This window comes from Pogona vitticeps, chromosome 1, assembly GCF_051106095.1.
Source record: "Pogona vitticeps strain Pit_001003342236 chromosome 1, PviZW2.1, whole genome shotgun sequence".
Lineage (NCBI taxonomy): Eukaryota > Metazoa > Chordata > Lepidosauria > Squamata > Agamidae > Pogona > Pogona vitticeps.
In genome coordinates, this window is record NC_135783.1 from 30235138 (window position 1) to 30260299 (window position 25162).

At 40.9% G+C, this 25162-nt stretch overlaps 1 long non-coding RNA gene across 6 annotated transcripts in view; it reads right to left on the minus strand.

The window, feature by feature from the left end:
• LOC110087175 (uncharacterized) overlaps window positions 1–25162 on the minus strand; it is a 184423-nt gene that overhangs the window by 107254 nt on the left and 52007 nt on the right. For all 6 annotated transcript variants that reach the window (XR_012083718.2, XR_013540333.1, XR_013540330.1 and 3 more), the window contains exon 3: window positions 18286–18381. This is a non-coding gene — a long non-coding RNA (uncharacterized LOC110087175). The remainder of the gene's footprint in view (window positions 1–18285; window positions 18382–25162) is intronic.

Consider the following 25162-nt stretch of genomic DNA (forward strand, 5'->3'; position numbering starts at 1 on the left):
AGAGATGTTAAAGCTGAGAAGCTTCTTGGAGTAAATCAAAACCAAGAGCAAGGTAGGGAACCTAGCTCTGCCCTAACATGGTAGGATGAAAATGGATTCAAATAAATGCTTTTAAGAATGAAGCCCATCCAAAGGCTTAGGCATGGAAGGCTTAGAAAACTTTTTCTGCATGGCTGATAATGGGTTGCATACATCGATTTCTGTTCCTTCTATATGTCCTTTTTTTATAAAAATGAAAGCAAAGTTTGTCTCCAATTCTCTCCATCCCAGACATGAGTCTGGTAAACTCTTATGAAAAAAACAAACCAAAGCAAATTCCTTCTTCATCTCTAGCCACCACCATATTTGAGGACATTTGGGCAACTGAGGTTATATACATTTGTGACAAAAGTCACAATGATTTTGATGGTGATACAAAAGCAAGCCAACAAAGAGAACAACCAGCAAAAATAGAGTCTAGTGCTCCGAACACGTTTTGCAAATTTTATGAGGGCATATATCTGGAGTAGCTGGAGGCACATAACCCAATGTGTTAGAGAGAGAGAAGGAGAAGGAGAAACAGAGAGAGAGTAGCAGTAATGGACAGAGAGACAGACAGAGAAAGGGACAGAAAGAGGTTGAAACATCTTTTTTTCTATCTAAAGCTAAAGTAATGAGTAACCAGTGACTTATTTCTCAGAATGCACAAGAAGGGTTTCCTTAAGACTATCCTTTGGAGCAAAGGAATTTATGTATTATATGAAGCCTTTCAGTATTAGGGAATTTTTAATAGTTTTTAGTGATTGAAAGCAAGATACAATAGCTTTATGACAAAGAAGCTTATGATGACGGCCCTCTGTAATAGCTTTTGTATTACTGTAAATCACAATGCTTAAGGATTGCTTTTTATTCATGTAAATGAGCTGCAAATGGCATGAATTCCCATGATCAACAGGTCACTGCAGATAGATTTCAGCAGCATTTAAACATTTTTTTAAAATGAAATCTTGCTCTCTCCTTATCATGTAATACTGCCTTAAGACCACAAGAGGAGAGCAAATTTTAAATTCACAGTTGTCAGTGTTCAGAACCCACTTTTTTTTTAAAAAAAGTAACTTTCCCTTTTAATTTGGTTTCTTTCTCATATATGCCAAGAAGGACGCTGTCATGACAGATGGATAGAGATGGCAGAGACACGGTACCAAACATTTCAAAAGGGGCAAATCATTACTACATGATGTCTTCAAAATATGCCCACAGAAATATAATGCAACTACATATAATAATGAATATATTTTTAAAGAAACAAAAACATGAGTATCTCTGCAGTCAAGGGTTCACACAAAGGAATCAATTCACATAGGGGCTGATATGCCATTCCTCAGGGCTAATGTAAGATATTTCACCGTCCTAAGCAAAGATCAAAATAGCCCCTCCTCCCAATGTACAGAAGCTGAGTGACTGGAAAGTTTTATTTGTGTATTTATTCCTTAGCAGCCCATGGAGGCTCCCAATAAAAAATCCTTAAAAAAATAAAAATGTAAAAAGCAATTTTAAAAGTTAATACTGTATTCTTTAAAAGTAGATCAACAACTCAAAAACCAGTGTTAAAACCAATTTTAATAACAACAACTTAGATCTGGTTTTCCACTGGGAATTCGTAAGACATGCAACAAGTCTGATTTCCTTTTGGAAGAGGTTCTACAAGTAAGGTGCTGCTACAGAGAAAAGCTGTGTCTTTCATGTAGGACATGAAACAAGGCTTGCATTAAAGATCTCACATTCCAGGCAGGCACATAATGAAAAGCAGTGGTTTGCAGCCATCTTAACTTTAATTTGTTTAGGGATTTGCAGATCAAAACTAGCACTTTCAGTTGAGCTCACAGGCAGACTGGAATCAAACTATATTTGATTCAGGAGCAAAATTATGTGGTCTTTAAAGTACATGAGGATCATCAGTCCCAGTTCCAAGTTAGCTGTAATTTCTGAACATTTTAGAAGGGAGAGTCACACTGAGCACATTAAAGTAGTCTAATTGAGAAGGAAATAAGGCATGACTCAACGTGGTCAGCTCCATCTTCTGTAGAAAGAGCATAGCTGGCACACCACCCAAAGCTGGATGAAGGCAAGCTGCTGCAGCCATATGGTCTTGTAGCAGTAATGCTGGGTGTGATAGTATTCCCCCAGGTTGTGAACCTGGTTTTTGAGAGGGAGTGAAATCCCACAGATCATGATCCTGTTCCAAGGCTGACTCTTCTACTGACCAGCAGGATCTCCTAAACTAATGATCATGCAACTGAAGAGTGGTTCCCAGCACAATCTTCTAATAGTATTCAGCCAAACAAAACTAAATCCATAGGAAAATATCACCCCTGAATCTCACAGCAGCTAAACAGCTCAGGAGATTCTCATGATTCCAATGGCACTGAGAAATCCTGTAGAAACAACTGGTATGGGTTTCTCAGTACCAGTTCCTCATGTAGGTCATGCAGGAAACAACACTACTAGGTCCAGCTGCTCAGCTTCATCCAAAAAGATCTGCCATTACTTTAAAAAAACACTCAAAAAAGGGGTTTATACTGGCCAATGAGTTATGTTGGTTGTTAGGATCTAATGACAGATGCTTCATGAGAGTTGTGTTTTACAACTACTTCTTTTACAAAGGTTGGAACACAACTCTGTTCCAAAGAATACTTCCAGATTTCTACAATCCAACAGCCCAGCATTTTTCTGGCAATCAGGATAGATGTGGGTCTTACAAATAAATGGATGGTTGCACTTTTCCAAGCAGTTTTTCATCATGCAATTTGAAATATACCCATCAAAACTAGGCAGGTACTTGCCTCAATTATCCCCCTACAATTGGTAGTCCAAGTTACAATGGATACAATTTCCATGTATTCTTGAAGGCTTTGATATGATTTCCCCTTCTAAGTGTTCAGTAGCAGGATATTACTGCTGGTAATTATGATGGAATGACAGTCTCTACGTCATCTGATGCTGCAGACTAGTTGAAAGAATCTAGGATAGGCTGTGTGATGTACACAATTCAGTTCACCAATACCTGGACATACCTGGACAATTCAAAATAAAAAGACAAGAAGATAGGTCTGTAATATTCCAACATTTTTGGCTTGAGGCATTTGCCTCATTCTACCTAATGATAGCAGAGGCTCAACCATTCTTGGATTGCGCTATTTCAGCATTGCTCTAAGGCAGGTGTCTCCAAACTTTTCACCATGAAGGCCACATCATATATTTTCCACATATTCAAGGGCCCAAGGAACACATGCCCACCCACCTGCCTGCCCACACGATCTCTTGATATCTTTTTCCTAAAAGCAACAATTTGGAGGTCCCACTTCAACTGAGACAAGAGAACAAAGGGAAAAAAGATTAAATGCTCCTCTCTCCCATATGGATTCTGTAGATCACACACAAACACATCCAGAATCTACTATGTACAATCCAGGATCTGCTTATTTTTAAGCATTTATGTTTTCCAAGGGATTGGTATGTTTTAACTTGGCTATAGAAAGGGTTACTTTTTAGTAACATTGAGTGCCTGATAATAAAAGAAAGGGATTTTTTGGACATGGGAGAGGTTGAAGAGGTGTGCATCTGGGGAACTGGGTTGTGATCCATGAAAGCTTATGCCAAACAGAACTTGGATTGCGCTAGACCAGATGGGCGGGATACAAATCAAATAAACAAACAAACAAACAAACAAACAAACTTGTTAACATTTAAGCATGCCAGAAGATTCATTTGTTGTCTTTCCTGCATCAAACTACCAGGTAGAGGAGGAGGAATCGGTGCTGATGTGGTAAACCTGTTCTTTCTCTGTGTGTTATTGTGACTATATGTTGACATGCCTTCCAGGATGTGTTATGGGAAAGCTAGTGGTACCTGATTTTGATTTTAATGGTAATGTGATTAGAAGCATATCCCACAACAATGTTTCGAAGCTATTACTGCCTGTGGTTCTTGTGTACTGATAAGCCTTATCAAACATATCTCAAACACCTTTGATTAGAAATGCATAAAGTGGTATCCTTCCAGCATTTTTGCAAATCATATCTAAACCTCTTTGGACATGACATGCTTTGATTGTTTTTCCAAAAGAAAAATGCTAGATTCAGTTGCTATTTTTATTTTGGCTCAGTGGCTGAGATAGCTGGCTGTGGAGCCAGAGGTCAGGAGTCTAATTCCCCACTGTGCCTCCTGTAGTAGAACCAGCCTGTGCAGCCTTAGGCAATCTGCACAGTCCCACAGCTGCCCCAGGAAGAAGGGAATGACAAACCTCTTCTGTATATTCTCCACCTAGAAAACTGTGGAATGGGTTACTACAAGTCAAAATTAACTTGATGGCACATTATTATTATTATTATTATTATTATTATTATTATTATTATTATTATTATTATTATTATTATTATTATTATTATTATTATTATTATTATTATTATTATTATTATTATTATTATTATTATTGTTATTGTTATTGTTATTGTTGTTGTTGTTGTTGTTGTTGTTATTATTATTATTATTATTATTATTATTATTATTATTATTATTATTATTATTATTATTATTATTATAGAGATTTGCACTTCACTTTAGTGAAAATCTTTTCACTTCCCTCAACATTCCTCTACAATTTTATCTAAGGAGCAGCTACTCAGATTTCATTTTTGTTGGGGTGAAATCATGACGTAATTTTATCTAAAAGAGTAACAACAATAGGAATGTCATAATACTGTGACAATGACAATAGTAATAAATACAAGAAACAGAATAATAATAGGTAATAAATAAAATATTAATAAGCAATAATAAACAAATAAGAATAGTAATAAGCAGGACAAAGTGCTACATCAGGGTTGGGCAAGCCTAGAGTTCTGGGTCCAATTTCCAGGTGCCTTAATGATTAGGGAACAGTTAAAGAATGACTTCAAAAATGTTTGCATTTCTTGGCTATTATTACTCTACAACAGATTGTAGAAACCCACAGTGCTTCTTGTGAGTAAGGAGTTTAACGTTTCTAGCCTTAATTATGAGGCACTAGAGATAAGCTTCTGGACCCTGCCAGGTGTTGAAAGGTCCCCTTATACTCTTGTGTGCTTCTGTCATATTCTTTGCTCATGTGAGAAAATGACCCCACTTCTGGAATCTATTCAACTGTCAAATCAATTCCATTCTCTGCTTTGTACTCTTAGCTGAGAAGACAAGGATTCCCTGACAAACCAGCTTTTAAACTCTGCTAACCGATGCAGCTTTCATCAAATAATGGGCCTAAAGAGACACAAAAGTTAGGTGTTTGGAGACCTCTTGAGAGGAAATAAAAAGAGAAATAGGCTGTAGTCTGCATTTATAAAGATAAAAAGTAATTGCCAGATTGTTCAAATGAGTTAAACACACACACACACACACCCTTCTGTTTCCCAAAGTTGTCATTAAACATATATATATTTAAAAACACTATATATATGTTTAATGTATATATATAAACACTTCGACTTAAGAATATGAGATATTGTGCTTCTGTATCCATGATTTAAAATGGCAGGAAATGGCCCAATATTCTGAACAATTCCATGTCCATGTTGCCAGCAAGAAAAGGGATGCCAAATAGCAAAGGGCAGCGTGAATGTTGACAACACCAGTGCCAGTAGTCAAGATGTTCTACAGAATACCATTTTGTGCTGACTACCATTCTCAAGGTGACATGAAGCAAGAAAAAATCCCAGCAGCTGACTCCTTGTTTGATCAGTTAACCACTTCTTACTCAAACACAAAGTAATTGTCCCTGCAACCTGGATTCCTTCCATACGTAATGCAGAAACACTTTGAATATACTGTACAAAACTGTGTTCTAATTCCATGGAGATGCAACTTGTGCTACATGTCCCGAAAGGAGACGCTGGAACACCCGAAAAAGCCTTGAAAATAGCAAAGAGTTCCATCAGGTTGATATGGAGGATGTCTTCTCTCGGCGTCCAATGTCCGTTTGCTGTTGGGTCGTGGACATGTGCCCCCCAACCTGTTGGACTGGCATCCATGGTAATCTGTATTGTTGGCATAAGGGGTCCAAAGGGTTTGCCAACGAGAAGATTGAACCGGAGAGCTCACCAGGTGAATTTAATCTGAGGACTTTAAAGTCACTTCTTTCTGCATAGAGGGGGAGAGTTGTTTAAAAAAAAAAAAAAAAACCTCAAAACTCAAATGCCATTTCAAGTTCCCCAAATCTAGGAAAAGCAGCATACTTTTGGCTACAATTGTGCCACAGTGAAGGCCCTCTTTCATGCCCACATCAGCCATGCCTGCACTGGCAATGGGACTGAAAGGAAGATCTTAAACACTGAGAATTTAACATTCCCTGAATACTAAGTGTGTGGGAGACATGGAAGAAGCCTTCTTGAACGTGATGACTGTGAACACTAGGGTGTCCCCTGGGCAATGACAATTCTCGATTAACTGATCCTTCTCCTTCAGATGCATCACTGGATTGCTTTTTACATGCATGAAGGAGAAGGTTACATGTATAACCTTGTTTTTCTCCAAGGAGCTCCAGTTGGAGTGCAGGAGACTATTCCAATTTTACCTTCAAAACAACTATCAGGCATTTTAAAAAAACACACGAACACAAACACAGCCATGTTGATTTATATATGAGATAAAAGAATAGTGAAAGAGAAAACCTTAAAAACTTTACCACAACCAAATAAACTGCTGTGAATGTGCTAACTTTTCAGGTTCTTCAGAAGTTTTCACAGGCAGTTCAGAAATAATGGAGGAACACTGTAGGAGATCAGATGTTGCAGCTATCAGGTCTGCAATTAAACTCAGCCCCTAGATCAGAGATATCCAACCTTGAGTCCCCAGGTGTTCTTGGACTAAAATTCCCAGAAGCCTTCACCACTAGCTGTGCTGGGCAGGAGCTCTGGCAGATGGAGACTGCCACATGGCTGAAGAGTGTAGGCATGAGATTACAATGCATTCTGGAACAGAGATGCGCTGGTGATCTCCATTTATGAAAACACAAGGCAAGCTTGCAGTTGTGAGGCAAGCTGGACTGAGACATACGACCTAACGGACAAAATTTTCTGTGACCGTGGCAAAACGTAATCGATACAATGTTTATGTGCATGCAGTTTATTCCTCACCACGTATACAAAATAAGATTTAGCAAATGGTGGAGACAAAACTTTTGAAGTATTCCAGTTCTGGTCAAAAACAGTCCAATTATCTTCACATTTTAATTTGTTTTTAATTTTACAGTACCTATATTTCATACCCATCCATGATTTTAAATTGTGCAACAATATATAAAGAAAGATTCAGTGAAGAGCTTGGAAAAGTTTCTTTTTTTGCACACAAATTCCCAGAGTCCCAAAGTCAGTGTAAGAATTATAATATTAAAACTGCATTCATTGCATCCTGTCAAAGAGGCACACTGGAGGATTGAACTCCCAACCTCTACTAAACCATTGAGCTATCCAGTGACTCTGCTGGTTGTGAGAGTTCCTGGGAGTTGTAGTCTAAAAAATAATTTTCCCATTTCTAATCTGCTGATTGTCAAGGTTTAACATATGAGGAATTAACACGGGCTGTCACAGAAGTAGAACATTCTACTATACCACACTATTTTCCTAAATATACAAATCTGATTGGTCCCGTCTGTTTATAATACAAGGCTAAAAATCCAATCATGTTTGAGGTCTTATATCAGTGTTTCAGGAGGAACCATAAAGAAGAAATATTAGAGTAAATGAAGCTCTGGATCTTGACAAGCTTGACAATGTCCCTCTTTTGACATTTTATTTTTATGGGTCATTTAACGGTCCCATAGGAATCTTAATGCTCTTCGCTTCTTTATGTATAGATTACTGCAACACACACATACATTTGATTAATATTTTATGACTACCTGGGTTGTGAGGAGCTCTCATAAATTTCATGGAGGGCTATTTCTGAAGGATATTAATGTGAGAAATCCCTGTTGTTAAAGAATGGTATCAATCATTTCAGCATCTATACCTGCACGCCAAAAGATGTATTGCTGCAGCATCTCTAAAGAACCGTTTATAATTAATATCTTCCAAGGGTCACATCATTAACATTTTGTGGAATTAGCACAAAGATGGTCCCACTCTTGACCAACAGGCCTCGTGCCAATGTGAATTTCACTGAAAGGACTTCACAGCCCAAGAAACCAACAAGTTGAATTCAATATGTCAGATATCTCACAGCCCTACCCCTTTTCACAATATCAGGCATGCATACAGGTTTCTTGAGACCCAATGGACTTCCACAATGTCTGATGCTTTTGATTTAGCACAGGGACGAGGAACATGTGGCTGTCCACATATTGGTGTGCAACTCCCATCATCCCCCACCATTGCTAGGATTGTCGACTAGTAGAGTTGGAATGAACCTCACAGTTGTTCTAGTCCAGTGGAGGCAAACCTTTTTCGGCTCGAGTGCCCAAAATGAGGGTGTGGGGAAGAAACCAGTGGCTGCCATGCTGCCCAGAAGACCAGAACCGGAACTGGAAGTGGCAGTTTCAGGGGGAATCATGGGGACGGACAGGAAGTTAAAGGGGGAATCATGGGGATGGACAGGAAGTTAAAGGGGGAATCATGGGTACAGATAGGAAGTTAAAGGACCCAGAACAGGAAGAGAAAGGGGGAATCACAGCTGCAGCCACTTCAAAAAGTTTGTCGCATGCCAGAAGAAAGGGCACGCGTGCCATAGGTTCACCATCACTATTCTAGTCCAACCTCAATGCAGAACCTCACCATTAAACTTTTTTTGATAAACAGGTTGCATACAACCTCTGTGTAAAAATCTCCAACAAAGCAAAGTCCACCACCTTCTGAGGCAATCCATCAACTGTAGAACAGCTCTTACCATCAGGAAAGTATTCCTGATGTTCAGTCAAAATCTTTCTTGCAATTTGAATCCATTGGCTTGGGTTATACCATCTCAAGCATGAGAAAACAAGACTATTCTATTGTCCATGCGATAGCCCTTCAGATATCACATTTGCTCTCAGTCTTCTCTTCTTCAGGATAGATGGCCAGCTCTCTCTCAACTGCCCTTCATAAGGTTTGGTTTTCAAAGCTTTTAGTTTTCTGCTCACCCTTCTCTGTACATATTCCCACTTACTAATATTCCTCTTAAACTGTGGTGCCCAGAATTGTTGAACAGAGTACTCCAAGAAGTGAACATCTGGGGGCCACATTTCCCCCAACTCTAGTGTTTGTTTGTTTGTTTGTTCGTTCTTTCATTTGTTTGTTTGATTTCTAGACCACCCATCTGGCTACCAAGGCCACTCTGGACAGTTCACGCTCATGGAATCATACTCAATGAAGTTCTTTCGTGAACTGTCTTCTGTTCTGAAGGACCCTTGAAGACTTCCCTAATGGCTGGCATATTTGAATAACTGCAAATATGTCAATATGTAGCCAGACAGATATCACTGAACAGCATCTCCCATCATCCTTTGCCACTGACCATTCTGGCTAGATCAATGAACCAGAAACATCTCTCATCATTACTAGTTCACATACTGGCTATTGAACTTTGACCACTGAATCCAGATGGGTATTTGGGCACTATATATATTCCTACACAGCTATAGTAGTGTGTCTTCTAGTCCAAGAGATGAGAAGAATGATGGGTAGGTTGCTTTGTGAATTTCACTACACTGAAGTACAAGCAATCTGGTAGATAATATTTCTTAGATCAGCTACACTGACACCATCTAAATAGAAGAAGAAAGCGGAGGAGGGGCTCTGTCTGCCACTGCTTGAGACTTAGCAATTATCTTAGTAATTACAGTGGTGTCTCACTTGACGACGTTAATCCGTTCCAGCGAAATCGTCATCAAGCGAAATTAAAAAGCCCATTAGAATGCATTAGAAACTGGTTAATGTGTTCTAATGGGTGAAATACCTCATCGTAAAGTGAAGATCCTCCATAGGGTGGCCATTTTCTGCCCCCTGTAGAGCGAAGAATCCGTCCCTAACACAACGGGCAGCCATTTTGGAAACCCGACGATCAGCTGTTTTGATCATCGTAAAGCGAAAAATCAGTTCCTGAAGCAGGGAACCAATCATCGTAAAGCGGTTTTTTCCATTATAACATCGTTTTGCGATCACAAAAGGGATCGCAGAAACCTAATCGTCAAGTGGATTCGTCGTTTAACGAGGTAATTGTTAAGCGACGCACCACTGTAATTAATTTCATTTTTAGATACCCTGGGTGGTATAAATATAAAAACAACAAAGTATCACAAAGCAGTAATAAAAATAGAAAACAGAAAAACCAAAATGAGCAGCCAATAGAAATAAACTGGTTATAAGCTCTGATGGTGCGCCATATCAAAACAACAGTGCAGAGGCGAATAAATTCAAGAGAGACTGCCTTCAAAGGCTTCTCAAAACTGATGCATCTTCTCCAGCCTCTGAAAACTAGAGAAGGAGTGACCCAGAAATAACTCCACCAATAGGTGATTCCAAAGTGATGGTGCCACTGCTAACAAGGCCTGACTTCTTCTCGAAGATTTTCTGGCCTCCTTTGGCATTGCCACTCAGAGGAGCACAGTCAGGGAGGATCTGGTGACACAGTAAGATGACCTTGGGAAAAGATACTCCAACAAGTAACATGGTCCCAAACCACAAAGGGCTTCCCTTTGCTAAGCATGCTGATGGTGAGTGGCTGAATTTCTTGGATGCTATGCTGTGGATCATTAAAACTGTACGAACAGTCTATTGAAAAGCAACTCAGCTTGCAGTAATTTACACCTGAGATTAACACTGACTTAATTTCATCCATTGGTGATTGGCCAATATCTTTGTGAATTTACATCTAAAATTGTAGTACTGTATCTACAAGTAATCTTATCTAGCATTGCATTGGCTGCCCGTACGCTTCCGCGTCGATTTCAAAATCTTAATGATTACTTACAAAGCCCTAAACGGTTCAGGACCTCGTTATTTGACCGAATGCCTTCTCCCACCAAAGTCTACCCATTTCATTTGATCTAGTGTGGAGGTGCGACTGAGGGGCCTAACGGCGAGTGAGGCCCGGAAGGAAAAAACAAGAAATCGGGCCTTCTCAGCGGTGGCTCCTCGGTTGTGGAAGAGATCTGTATCGCCCCTTCGCTGGGTGTCTTTAAAAGCCAATTAAAAACATGGCTGTTTAGGCAAGCCTTCCCTCCGGCTGTTATTTGATTTATTCTTGTTTTCCATCTTGAACGATTATTTATTTTATTTTTGGATGTTGGTATTATTTTATTTGTCTTTGTTGTGTTTGATACATGCTGCCCAGAGTAGTCAAAATGACTAGATGGGCAGGACGGACGGACGGACGGACGGACGGACGGACGGACAGACAGACAGACAGACAGACAGACAGACAGACAGATAGATAGATAGATAGATAGATAGATAGATAGATAGATAGATAGATAGATAGATAGATAGATAGATAGATAGATAGATAGATAGATAGATAGATAGATAGATAGATAGATAGATAGATAGATAGATAGATAGATAGTTGGCTCTTTTCTGCCTGGTTGTTTGCTGGAAACTTGTGACACTCCATGTATTTTTTGCCTGCACCTCCCATCCGTGCCACCCAGGGACTGGTTGCTCATTATTACACTTTTATTACAGTCAGCCTAGGCTTCAATCATTAAAATAAAGTAAAATAAAATAAAAGGCAAGGATGGGAGAATATACATTTACTTACCTGTTTTCGTCAGTCACTCAGATATTTATTTATTTATTTATTTATTTAACTTATACTTTCTTTCATGAAGGACTATGTCAGCTCCAAATCCTATTCAAAAGTTATGCTGATACAATTCCATGGGGGTAAAAATCAATGGGGAATTGCCAGAAGTTAACAAGACAGTGCAGGCATTTGCCCCCATGCACTGATACACATGACTTCTCAACTTGCAGCAATTTACACTAGAGATTAAAACTGACATAGTCACACCAGCGGATGGAACTAATAAGATTCTGGCCAATATCTTTGTGAATTTCCATCTGAAATTGTAGTATCTGCAAGTAATCCAATCTAGTTGGCTCTTCCTGGCAAATGGTGACACTCCAGCTATCTTTTGCCTCCACCTCCCATCAGTCCCAACTAGGGATGTAAAATTATTCATTATTAATGAGACAGACTGAACGCTGCAAGAACAAGGGAATACTCTTCCACCCCGCCCCCAATTGGTTTTGCAGAAGATGTACAAAATGCCTCTGCACAAAATTTGTGCGTTTTTCTTTTGCAAAGCAAAGCATGTATCTGCAGCAATCACAGAATATGAAAGATGCAAACAACCTATCCAGTATTTCTAATTTTTGAAAGTCTATGCAACAAGAAAGCAGCTATTATAATTTCCATGGAGAGGACATTTTCCTTCCTGATGCAAAATGTTTGCAGGTCTGAAGGAGCACAGATTAGAGATGGGCATGAACTGCTGGTTCAGCAGCTTATGCCAGTTCATTAATCAGCTGAAAGGGGTTTTGGCACTTCAAAGCCCCATCTCCTCCATTGGGTGCCCATTCAGAGGTAGTGCCCGTAGGAAGTGGGGCACACTGGGTATATATAATGTCAGGCCACTGCCTCCCATTGGGTGACAGGAGGAGGAGGCGGGACTTTGAAGTGCCAATAAATTAACTGACATACCACCAAACTGGGCCCATCTCTAGCACAGTTCAACCACAAATTCTCCATCTTGGTGTGCTGGAGTTTGCAGGTACCTACCAGGAGCTTTACAGATGTCATAGACTCCCAGAAAGATAAACAAATGGGTTCAAGAGTAAATCATGCCTCAGTTCTCACTAGAAGCTGGAATGGCTAAACTGAGGCTATTGTACTTGGGTATATCGCGAAAAGACAAGACTCCCTGGAAAAGAAAATAATGCCATGAGAAGTGGAAGGCAGCAGGAAAAGAAGAAGCTGTTACATGAATTATTAGGTAAGGTTTCCATAAGTCGAAAACAACTTGATGACCCATAACAGACCATTACAAGAGTAAAAGGAGAAGAATTTTGTTGAGTTTGCCTGACCTTATGGAAACAACTACTCTACACTGCCTAAGATTAGCCTTGGGGCAAAGTGCATCTTAGAATTTGACATTTTTAATGATTTTCACAAAGAAGAAATATACCCAAGCCTATGCATGGACTCGATAAAAAGTACATGATGCAATATGCAGGCATTTTAGTTTATGGGGAAAATGTATATGGAGTTCACTCAGTACGGGAAAAATATTGAAATGTATGCATATAAAAATATTTTATGGGGGAAAATCTGCCCCCAAATATGCAATGACTTCCAAGCAGAAAAGAATCTCATAGACTGATACAGAACTGGGATAGGACAAAAATGATAATAGGATACTGAGAAATTTATGGGAAAAAAGAGACTGGCAAATTTCCTTAACAGCAGTGCGCCCCTTCATGGATTGCTGCCTTGTCGTGGCGAGGGGGCTTGAGTAACTCAGAGAAGCTATGGGCTATGCCGTGCAGGGCCACCCAAAACGGACAGGTCATAGTGGAGAGTTCAGACTAAACGCAATCCACCTGGGGTAGGAACCGGCAATTCCACTCCAGTATCTTTGCCAAGAATGCCCCATGATCAGAAACAAAAGGCTAAAAGATATGACGCTGGAAGATGGGACCCTCAGGTCAAAAGGCGTCCAATATGCTACTGAGGAAGAGCGGAGGACAAGTACAAGTAGCTCCAGAGCTGATGAAGTGGATGGGCCAAAGCCGAAAAGACGCTCAGCTGTGGACGTGCCTGGAAGTGAAAGGAAAGTCCGATGCTGGAAAGAAAAATACTGCATAGGAACCTGGAATGTAAGATCTATGAACCTTGGTAAGCTGGATGTGATCAAACAGGAGATGGCAAGAATAAACATCGACATTCTGGGCATCAGTGAACTAAAATGGATGGGAATAGGTGATTATCATGTCTACTACTGTGGGCAAGATGATTATCATGTCTACTACTGTGGGCAAGAATCCCGTAGAAGGAATGGAGTAGCCCTCATAGTCAACAAAAGAGTGGGAAAAGCCGTAATGGGATATAATCTCAAAAATGATAGAATGATGTCAATACGTATCCAAGGCAGACCTTTCAACATCACAATAATCCAAGTTTATGCACCAACCTCCATTGCTGAGGAGACTGAAATTGAACAATTTTATGAAGATTTACAACACCTTCTAGAACTGACACCGAAGAAGGATGTTCTTCTCATTCTGGGGGACTGGAATGCTAAGGTAGGGAGTCAACAGATAAAAGGAACAACCGGGAAGTTTGGCCTTGGAGTTCAAAACGAAGCAGGGCAAAGGCTAATAGAGTTTTCTCAAGAGAACAAGCTGGTCATCACAAACACCCTTTTCCAACAACACAAGAGGCGACTCTACACATGGAAATCACCAGATGGGCAACATCGAAATCAGATTGACTATATTCTCTGCAGCCAAAGATGGAGAAGCTCTATACAGTCAGCAAAAACAAGACCTGGAGATGATTGTGGCTCTGATCATCAGCTTCTCATAGCAAAATTCAAGCTTAGACTGAAGAGAGTAGGAAAAACCACTGGGCCACTCAGGTATAATCTAAACCAAATCCCTTACGAATACACAGTAGAAGTGAAGAACAGATTTAAGGAACTAGATTTGGTGAACAGAGTGCCTGAAGAACTTTGGATAGAGGCTCGTAACATTGTACAGGAGGCAGCAACAAAAACCATCCCAAAGAAAAGGAAATGCAAGAAAGCAAAGTGGCTGTCCAACGAGGCCTTACAAATAGCAGAAAAGAGAAGGGAAACAAAATGCAGGGGAGATAGGGAAAGTTACAGAAAATTGAATGCAGACTTCCAAAGAATAGCAAGGAGAGACAAGAGGGCCTTCTTAAATGAACAATGCAAAGAAATAGAGGAAAATAACAGAAAAGGAAAAACCAGAGATCTGTTCAGGAAAATTGGAGATATTAGAGGAAAATTTTGTGCAAAGATGGACATGATAAAAGACAAAAATGGAAGGGACCTCACAGAAGCAGAAGACATCAAGAAGAGGTGGCAAGAATACACAGAGGAATTGTATCAGAAAGTTTTGGACAATATAGTTGCTGACCTAGAGCCAGACATCCTGGAGAGTGAGGTCAAGTGGGCCTTAGAAAGCCTGGCTAACAACAAGGCCAGTGGAGGTGATGGCATTCCAGTTGAACTATTTAAAATCTTAAAGGATGATGCTGTTAAGGTGCTACATTCAATATGCCAACAAGTTTGGAAAACTCAACAGTGGCCAGAGGACTGGAAAAGATCAGTCTACATCCCAATACCAAAGAAGGGCAGTGTCAAAGAATGCTCCAATTACCGGACAATTGCACTCATCTCACACGCCAGCAAGGTTATGCTCAAAATCATACAAGGTAGGCTTCAGCAGTATGTGGACCGAGAACTCCCAGAAGTACAAGCGGGATTCCGAAGGGGCAGAGGAACTCGAGACCAAATTGCCAACATGCGCTGGATTATGGAGAAAGCCAGAGAGTTCCAGAAAAACATCTACTTCTGCTTCATTGACTATGCAAAAGCCTTTGACTGTGTGGACCACAGCAAACTATGGCAAGTCCTAAAAGAAATGGGCGTGCCTGACCACCTTATCCATCTCCTGAGAAACCTATATGTGGGACAGGAAGCAACAGTTAGAACTGGATATGGAACAACGGATTGGTTCAAAATTGGGAAAGGAGTACAACAAGGCTGTATATTTTCCCCCGGCTTATTTAACTTATATGCAGAAGACATCATGCAGAAGGCTGGACTGGAGGAATCCCAAGCTGGAATTAAGATTGCAGGAAGAAATGTCAACAATCTCCGATATGCAGATGATACCACTCTGATGGCGGAAAGTGAGGAGGAACTAAAGAACCTTGTAATGAGGGTGAAAGAGGAGAGTGCAAAAAACGGTCTGAAACTCAACATCAAAAAAACTAAGATCATGGCCACTGGTCCCATCACCTCCTGGGAAATAGAAGGGGAAGATATGGAGGCAGTGACAGATTTTACTTTCTTGGGCTCCATGATCACTGCAGATGGAGACAGCAGCCCCGAAATTAAAAGACGCCTGCTTCTTGGGAGGAAAGCAATGACAAATCTTGACAGCATCTTAAAAAGCAGAGACATCACCTTGCCAACAAAAGTCCGAATAGTCAAAGCTATGGTTTTTCCTGTAGTGTTGTATGGAAGTGAGAGCTGGACCATAAATAAAGCTGACCGCCGAAGAATTGATGCCTTTGAATTGTGGTGCTGGACGAGACTCTTGAGAGTTCCCTGGACTGCAAAGAGAACAAACCTATCAATTTTAAAGGAAATCAACCCCGAGTGCTCATTGGAAGGACAGATCCTGAAGCTGAGGCTCCAGTACTTTGGCCATCTCATGAGAAGAGAAGACTCCTTGGAAAAGACTTTGATGTTGGGAAAGTGTGAAGGCAAGAGGAGAAGGGGACGACTGAGGATGAGATGGTTGGACAGTGTCATCGAAGCAACCAACATGAATTTGACACAACTCCGGGAGGCGGTGGAAGATAGGAGGGCCTGGCGTGCTCTGGTCCATGAGGTCACGAAGATTCGGACATGACTAAACGACTGAACAAACAAAGTGCACCACAGCGCTGTATCGGACGAAAGTCAGGGAGACTTTCAAATCCCTGGTCAGCAGAGACCAGAGGCTTCCTCTCAGTCTCTACTCGCTTCTTGGTGGAACTTATATATTCCACCCTGAGCTGCTTGGAGTAAAGGCAGGGTCCAAATACACACTGCAGAACTTACACACATCTTTAACAATGTCAGAGCTTGGAATCTCACATTATGGATTACAGCTCCCAGATCCCCCCAGATCCCAAACTGGGAACTCAGGGAATTGTAATCTGAAAAAAAATAAAATTTTCAGCCTCTGAGTTGTTCTATTCAGGTATCAAATACTCATCCTCTTGGCTATATCTTTGAGGGAGATCTTTTGGAATTCAGCGTAAGCACAACTCACAGCTGATCTACATGACATTTCACCTACCCTTTTCCCACGTGTGCCAAAGGCAGCTTAACAAACGCAAATGGATGGTGAATATTTTCCCAACGATTTCTTTTCAGTCTTCATTTCATTCTAACGCAAGGGCACAAATCCTAGTTTATGTCATAATAGATGGACAACAATAGTGCAGTTTAATGAAAATAAAACGCTAAACAGTGCTACATGTTGACAGAGTCATGATGGATATAATTTGGAGTGCTTTCGATGATGTGGGTCTTTGAAAAATAGCTGGCAAACCTGCAAAATGACAAATGTATTTAAGGATCTATGCCATTCAAATGATACCACCACATGTCTGTTTTGGAATTTTCCCTATTAAATGTGGGGAATATGGGCAGGAAAGCATTTGCATATTGTGTTCTTTAAACAACATTTTAAAAAGAAGTGTTTGTGTTGCATTGGGGGATGTCTGTCAATAACACCCAACATTCAGCATTCCCAAAGATATGGCTGCATAAAGTGCACAGATTGGAGGTGGGGGAAGGAGGGAGGGAGACTGGGTGGCAAAAATGCATCAATAATGTATCTATGAGTTTCTGCTTTTTTAAAAACAAAAATAAAAATGACTCTATTTCCATACTGGGAAGTGAAATGCTTGAACTTCTCAGCAAAAGTCGAGCCTTGGATGACAGGCAGTTTCTGATCGCAACTACGCTGGTGTAGAAGAAGTAATTCTCCTGATTGCCATGACTTGATTCCAACTTGACATTCACTCCCTAGCAGATCAGAATCCAGAAAACAACACGGCTGTTGTCTCTTTTTCTCCTTTTCTCTGTCACCATGAGCGACCTCCTTGGCTGATTTCTCCCCTCCTCCCTTCAAATGTTTTCCTGTTCTCCAAGTCCATCTGCTAAAAGTATCCCATCTGAACAGTGACAGCATCACGAGCTACTCTTTATCGCTGAAGAGAAAGAGGGCAGTCCTCCCCCCTCCCCATTTTCACCCAGTTTGGGAGCTCAGTGGATGCACTAATCTTGCTGAACACTTCAGTTTAGATGGTATATCAATGAAGCATTCAAACCCAGCAGTTTATACACAAAAAAATTCTGTCTGCTTTGTAAAAGATTATCCTTTTATAAACACTCTGCGGAAAACATAAAAGCAAATAGGGGACAGCACATAGGACAGGAAAGATGTTAGCAGGGAGATTAATGCTGAATGGGTCGAAATGAATGGTGCTTACCCAAACGAGGTCCAGATACTTTGGCTGCAATGAAACATAAATAATGGGAATGACACATCGTTTATTCGGGATAATGAGTTGATCCGAAGTAGGGGCCTAGAACAAGAGATTAAAGATTAAATATCCATCTCCTGATGAATATCAGTAGCAAACTTTAACCTTTTCCTTCCAAAAGCACAATTTCTTTGAACAAATCATGTCAGCACAACACAATGAAGAAACCCGCTGAAGCCAACTTAAATAGCATTCCAAATTTTGTTGGTCAGGAGAAGGGGGGAGAAAACACACTGCGTCCAACATTTTGCCTGCAATTTAAGAAAAGGAGAGATAAATATTTAATTATTTACACATTCTGTAGTGCTTTTGGAATAATTGCGGAAGGGCTCAAAGACCAGGCTTTGTGCTTTTCTCTTTACACAGGGGAAAAAAATGGCTTTGGATTTTGGTACTGCCTGTCTAGCCTAGTTTGCTGCAAAATCATTGCCAAAAGAACATACCGACTCAGAACACTTACTTTGGTTGAGAAACAATAACCAAGAGCAGCCTTCTGGAAAGAGAGAGAGAGAGAGAGAGAGAGAGAGAGAGAGAGAAGCACATAGCATACCACATGCTAAATCAGAGCCTCACATTCAAGGAGAGCTTGGAAAATGTCGCAGGCCTCTCCGATCAACAGGGGTGGGAAGCACAGCAAGATGGGGCAGGGAACAGGCCATGTTGAAATGTTGGCAGCCTTTCCAGGCTGGTCAATTAGTGGTCCTTCTTGCTCAAGATGCTGAAATGTAACTGAAGCAGAAGACACAGGACAAGTGGGAATCTGGATAACTGTGGCGTGCCCAGAACTTGGAACACAGCAGCTGCTGAATGCATTCAGCCAGCCAAGACTAGCCTTGTGGTTTTGTTGCCGACGGCTGCCTCTTGAAGCAAGGATAAAGAAATTGAGGAGGTGGTTGGGGGGAAGGGTGGTCTCTTTCCAAATCGCATTCAGCAAACAAGAGAACCACAGCGGGATGAATCATGTCTGGCAACTTTTCACCTGCTCGGTGAAAATGGGCTGCGGAGGGAAATGAGTTTAGTAGCATCGTTATAGCCTGTGCGGTGAATTCAGTGGAGATGCCAAACCCACATGCATGTGTAGCTGGCAGAAAAAGACAGGATTTGCTTGGTCAATATTAGCTTGCAAAAACTCCTATTCCTGTGAGGGTTTTCATGGATATTTAAGGTGGCAAAAGGGATGGTGCTGCTGGTGGTTTCTTAGTTTATTTACATTTACTGGTTGATTCATCATTTTTGTAAATATATATATATATATACACATATATATGTGTGTATATATATGTGTGTATATATATATATATACACATATATATATGTGTATATATATATATATACACACACACATATATTTACAAAAATGTGTGTGATACACACACATACACACATTTGATTATATTTATTGAAATATTTATACCCTACTCTATATCTAAGGATCTCAGAGGGAAAAACAAGTAATAAAGCACCACTACAGTATTTAGAAGCAATAGAACTGTTGACCAATTAAATATAACTCAGCTAGTTCATTATATGAGCCTTTTATTTGGACCATGAATTGATTAAAGCTGTAGAAAGCTTGTAAGAGTCACTGTGATGTAGTAGTTGGTCTTTCATGTCAAACCAAGAAGTCTCAGATTCCAGGCCCCACTGGATAACGAAAGGAATACCTTGGGCCAATCACTTTCTGTCAGCAAGCCACAGGATTGTTGTGAAAATAATGAAGAGAAGCTTTATTCATCCCTGAGCTCCCTTAAAAATGTTTAATGCACATATTTATGTGGGGAGGGGGTTTGAGAGTGTAAGGGAAGCTGTGAGCTATACTTTCAGGAGACCAGACTCCATTACGATTCTAGTCTCTCAGCAGAGTGATCCAGGCAGTATTAGCAGTGCTGTGACACCAAGATGTACAGTATTCTTCCTCTTCAGGAATTATTGATCACATCAGCAAAAGAGAATGGATGGTTCCAGTGGTGGAGAAATTTCTAGAGGCCAGCTGCTGGGTGACAGCAGTAGTGGAAGGTGGCACTAGCTAAGGATCTACAGTAGGAGTCATTGGGAAATATAGTTCCATGATTCCAAAGTAACATTTCAGTATTGCCCAGCAGTGATGATTCTACAAATCATCATGTGATTTAAATACACAACCAGGTTTGCAACTATTGAGGTGATATACCTGTCCCCACTTACCCGTAAGTGAAATTTTTTGGGAGGGCAATTTTGCATTTCTGTTCCATGACAAACCAATGGAGCTGTTGACAAATTATCTCCCAGTCCACTACATCAGAGGGCAGAATGCCACTGGATGTGCATCAGGAATGACTGAAACATCAATTCCACCCAATACATGCCAAAAGAGGTGATTTGTGGCAGCTCTGCATGAGTAGTGCTGTTGCACTCTTTCTAAACACAGCAAAGATCAGTGTGCAACTTTCATTGCTTTTGGGTAAGGCCCAGAGTGAGCTGGAAAAGAGATTTCCTGATGAATAAGGAAGTGCACTGTTCATCCGTTCTCTGGCTAAGAGCTTCCACCACATCATCACTTTGTAAGACACTCAGTTCACCGTCAAACATTTAGCTTTATTTACCTTTACATTGTGTCTAGTTAAAATATTCTGGCTTGTCATTTGCACCCACTCGTTCAGTCCTATCCTCTGCAGCAACAGAGGACAACAATTGACAAATATTGGTCAAAACCTTTTTTGCTTAGTGTAGCAAATTGCACTAGAGTAGAAATACTGAATCCACAAGGATCTGCTGAGTCAACTCCTCTGTAAGTTCCATTGATCCAAATGGGCCTACCTTAACTCAGATTTACTATGCTAAAAATAAGTCACAGTTAGAATAGGCTCATTTGAATCAACAGATCTGATCAAGGAGTTGACTCACCAAATCCCTACTAATTCAATGAGCCTATTCTAGTGCAATTTATTACACTAAACAATAAGATTTTGTGGTTGTTGTGGGTTTTTTGGGTTCTTTGGCCGTGTTCTGAAGGTTGTTCTTCCTAAAGTTTCGCCAGTCTCTGTGGCCGGCATCTTCAGAGCACAGGAGTAGCACGCTGTGCCCTGCTATTCCTGTCCTCTGAAGATGCCGGCCACAGAGACTGGCGAAACATTAGGAAGAACAACCTTCAGAACACAGCCAAAGAACCTGAAAAACCCACAACAATCATTAGATCCCGGCCATGAAAGCCTTCGAGAAAATAAGATTTTGGTCAGTGTCCTTGTTATATGCTATCAGGTCAGTTCTATGTTGCTGCTGCTGTTGTTGTTCCCATTATTAGTATGTTCCATTTGTTAGATTTATAAACCCTTCTACCAAACGGGAGGCCATTTTGGTAGAGAGGGTTCCTCTACTGAATTCAAGGTGGTGTACATGGGTCTTCTTCTCCCATTTTACCCTCATAACAGCCCTGTGAGACAGCAGGTGAGACAAAGAGAGTGCACCAGGCCCAAGGTCACCGAGTGAATTTCACAGTTGACAGGAGATTTGAACCCAAGTCTCCCCAATCCTATTCCACTTCTGCACATACTATAGTACATCACACTGGCTTTCATTTCCTACACTTTGCTTCTTTAATACTCTTTGATGTATCTGACACAGATTTAAAATTGCTATAATGTTGTAGTATAATAAATCTCTTCTCTGGCTAATATTGTCATCATCACCGCCGTCATCTTAGAACTTTAGAGCTGGAAGGGACACTATAGATCATTAGGTCCAGCCCTTGTCAATGAGGCACAGTAGAAAATCCAACTCCTGACTTCGGGCTCTGCAGCCAGATACCTAAACCACAGAGCTATCCAGAAATTCATGCTCTACTCCATCAACATTTTCTATAATTATTTTATGAAATTAACTCTAATTTCTTAACATACTGATTTCTTAACATCAATTTTGTAAGGAGTGGCTTTCTTCAACTGTAATTCATAAAATAGCACACGTGCAATATGTTAGGAGGACACTAATCAGACATTTATATAGTCTGTTCCACATTTATTTATCAGTACTATTAAAGGAGAGAGTAAAGAGATACAAATTCCACCAGTATCGGTCCTAATACTGTAATATAATATGTCCATGCTTGGCCTTGAAAACCACACACTGTAAGTGCAGAGAAAGAATGACAGACCTAAAATGAACTCCATTTCATAAGGAATTTGAGCAGGTGGCAACCATAGTCAGTGTCAGGGATCCCCTGAAGGTGTTTTTTTTTTAATTTGGTTGTACAAAACTCCAATGATTGACATGATAGGAAAGGACAGCACACAGAAGAGTTGCCCACATACAGCTGTACCTTGCCGTAGACTGACAACGACAAGAACTGACTGTGCTGTAAGATATGTCTTCTGTGAGAGACCTCTGAGGCTCTGTTGGCTGCCTAGCAGAGACAAGATGGATTTTTTTAAAAAAAAAAAAAAATTAAATTGGGCCTTACCAGTGAGAAACAGACCATAATGTCCCAAATGAAATTAAACACATTAGAGGGGCTTCCATCTCCACTGTATAGCTTTCTTATTTTAGTCTCTGACATTGCTGTCTAGAATTGCTGCCTTCCAGCTTGATGGTAGATTCTGAACCGTAAGGACGGACTAGAGATGGTCATGAACCACAGTTAAGCAGTCTGGCCTAGTTCAGTGCCTGCGTAGGTGTTATGTGGGCACCACACACTCCCCTCTCCCACCTTTTCTGCATGCTTGCCCATTACCCAGACAATAAGCACTTTCCTCCCTGCCTCCCCAGCGTGACTGCCCACTCACTGGGCACACTGCAGGCTTCTCTGCTCTGCCTCCTCCAGCAGCCACCCACACAGATGAGGTGGGCAGAGAAGCCCACAGTGCTGCTTTTGAGTTACAGATGGAAGCAGTGGCAAAAAGTGTGCACTTCGATTTGTGTGTGGATAGCCGCACTGGGGAGTTGGGGAAAAAGTGTGCATCAACTGAGGAATGAATGAGCATAAACAGGAGGTGGGAGAGGAGAGTGTGTGGTGCCCACATAACACCTGTGCAGTGTGATGACAAAATGGGCCAAATCGCTGAACTATGGTTCATGCCCATTTCTAGTATGGACCAAAAGAGAGAGTGAAACACACATAGAGAGAATCTGTGTTGGTAACATGACTGCATCTAGCATGCCTAATCTATGCCAGCTGGGGGTTTCTGGAAGCTGTAGTCCAAGCAAGTATCTTTTGCAAAGACTGGCCTAAGCCAGAATCAGGTGAGGCTTTCCAGGTCCTAGTGAATAGAGGCAGTAAAGGGGCCCATGGGTAATCTAATTTATGCTGAAATAAAATTTCAGAACCTTTCCAAATCTATCAGTAGAGTAAGTGGAATTTTGATTCTGAGGTTAGATCTCAGCTGGGTCAGCCCCAGACAATTTGCATTCTGAGTCAAAGCAAAAGAGGGCAAATCAAGATGCCTATGATCCAAAGCAAGCCAAGTTATCCTGGCATTGGAGGCAGAAAATCTCACAAGCACCTCTATCCATTCCTGGCAGCTGAAAGTAAAAGTACAATAATAAATCACTGCCTTTTCATGACACTCTAAAACATCTGCTTGAGATGGTCTCCTCACTCTGCCTAATGGCAGGTTTAGTCCTCAAGCTCAGTCTCAAGTGACATCTGAGCGCATTCAACATACATGGCAACTGTCACACATTGCCCCACATGAACTTCTAAATACCGAGATACATTGAAAATTATTTTGAGGATATGCTCTTCAGAGGATTGCTGCTCACAAATTCCTTTCTCCACTCCCTTGCCAGCTTTCCAAAGTTTATGGCAACGCAAACGTCATCAGATTTTCCTTTCCTCTTTGAACAAAAACGACTCAAGTCTCCATCCCCAGAGATGAAAGGCTTTGAAGTCCTAACACAGCGTGTTACAAGTATTTTGATGCTTCCTCATTAGGGATGGAACAGGAGCCAAAACAAGCCTCCAGGTGCCAATGTGACACCTGACAAATTAGGCACACGACTGGAAAAGGGCGGACACTTCCTGGCTGTTAATGCTCATTTCCTCTCCGTACTATATTAACAGGAAGTACTTAGAAGGGGTGAAGGGTTTTCCTTGAGGACCAGAGTTATCAAGAGGTCTGGAGTCTTATAAACAAAAACTCGAAGGCCAGTTCCAGCCCTGTGATTCCAACCTCATTTATGATGACTTCTTTGACCCCTACTGACGGGCGCAATGAACAGGATGTTATGATTTATTTAACAGTTTGGGTGGGCAGGAGGACAAGGTGGATGGTGCCCTTAGATGTATTCTTTGAATAACTGATGGCTTTGAGGGCTTAATTTTTCCTTGGGGAAAACCTTTTGATGGCAGGCTGTTTTGCACTAATACAAGGCACTTTAAATGGCAGAGATGGACACGTTTGCACTACAGTAATAATAACAGAAGACGTAAAAGTAGTAACAGCAGCAGCAACAATAACAACCAACATTAAGGCAAGAAATTAAAGCAATATTGAACCAAGATCAGGTAGTCCTCCTTCCCATCCTAATTTCAGTACCCCGAGCAGTTTCATAATTTTTGGCTACAAATATAAAACAGTTTTAGCCTTTTGTTTCTGATCATGGGGCATTCTCGGCAAAGATACTGGAGTGGCTTGCCAGTTCCTGCTCCAGGTGAATTGAGTTTAGTCGGCTTGGGTGTCCCTGCACAGCATAGCCCATAGCTTCCCTGAGTTACTCAAGCCCCTTCACCACGACAAGGCAGCACCCCGTGAAGGAATCCCAAGCCGGAATTAAGACTGCCAGAAGAAATATCAACAACCTCCGATATGCAGATGATACAACTCTGATGGCAGAAAGTGAGGAGGAATTA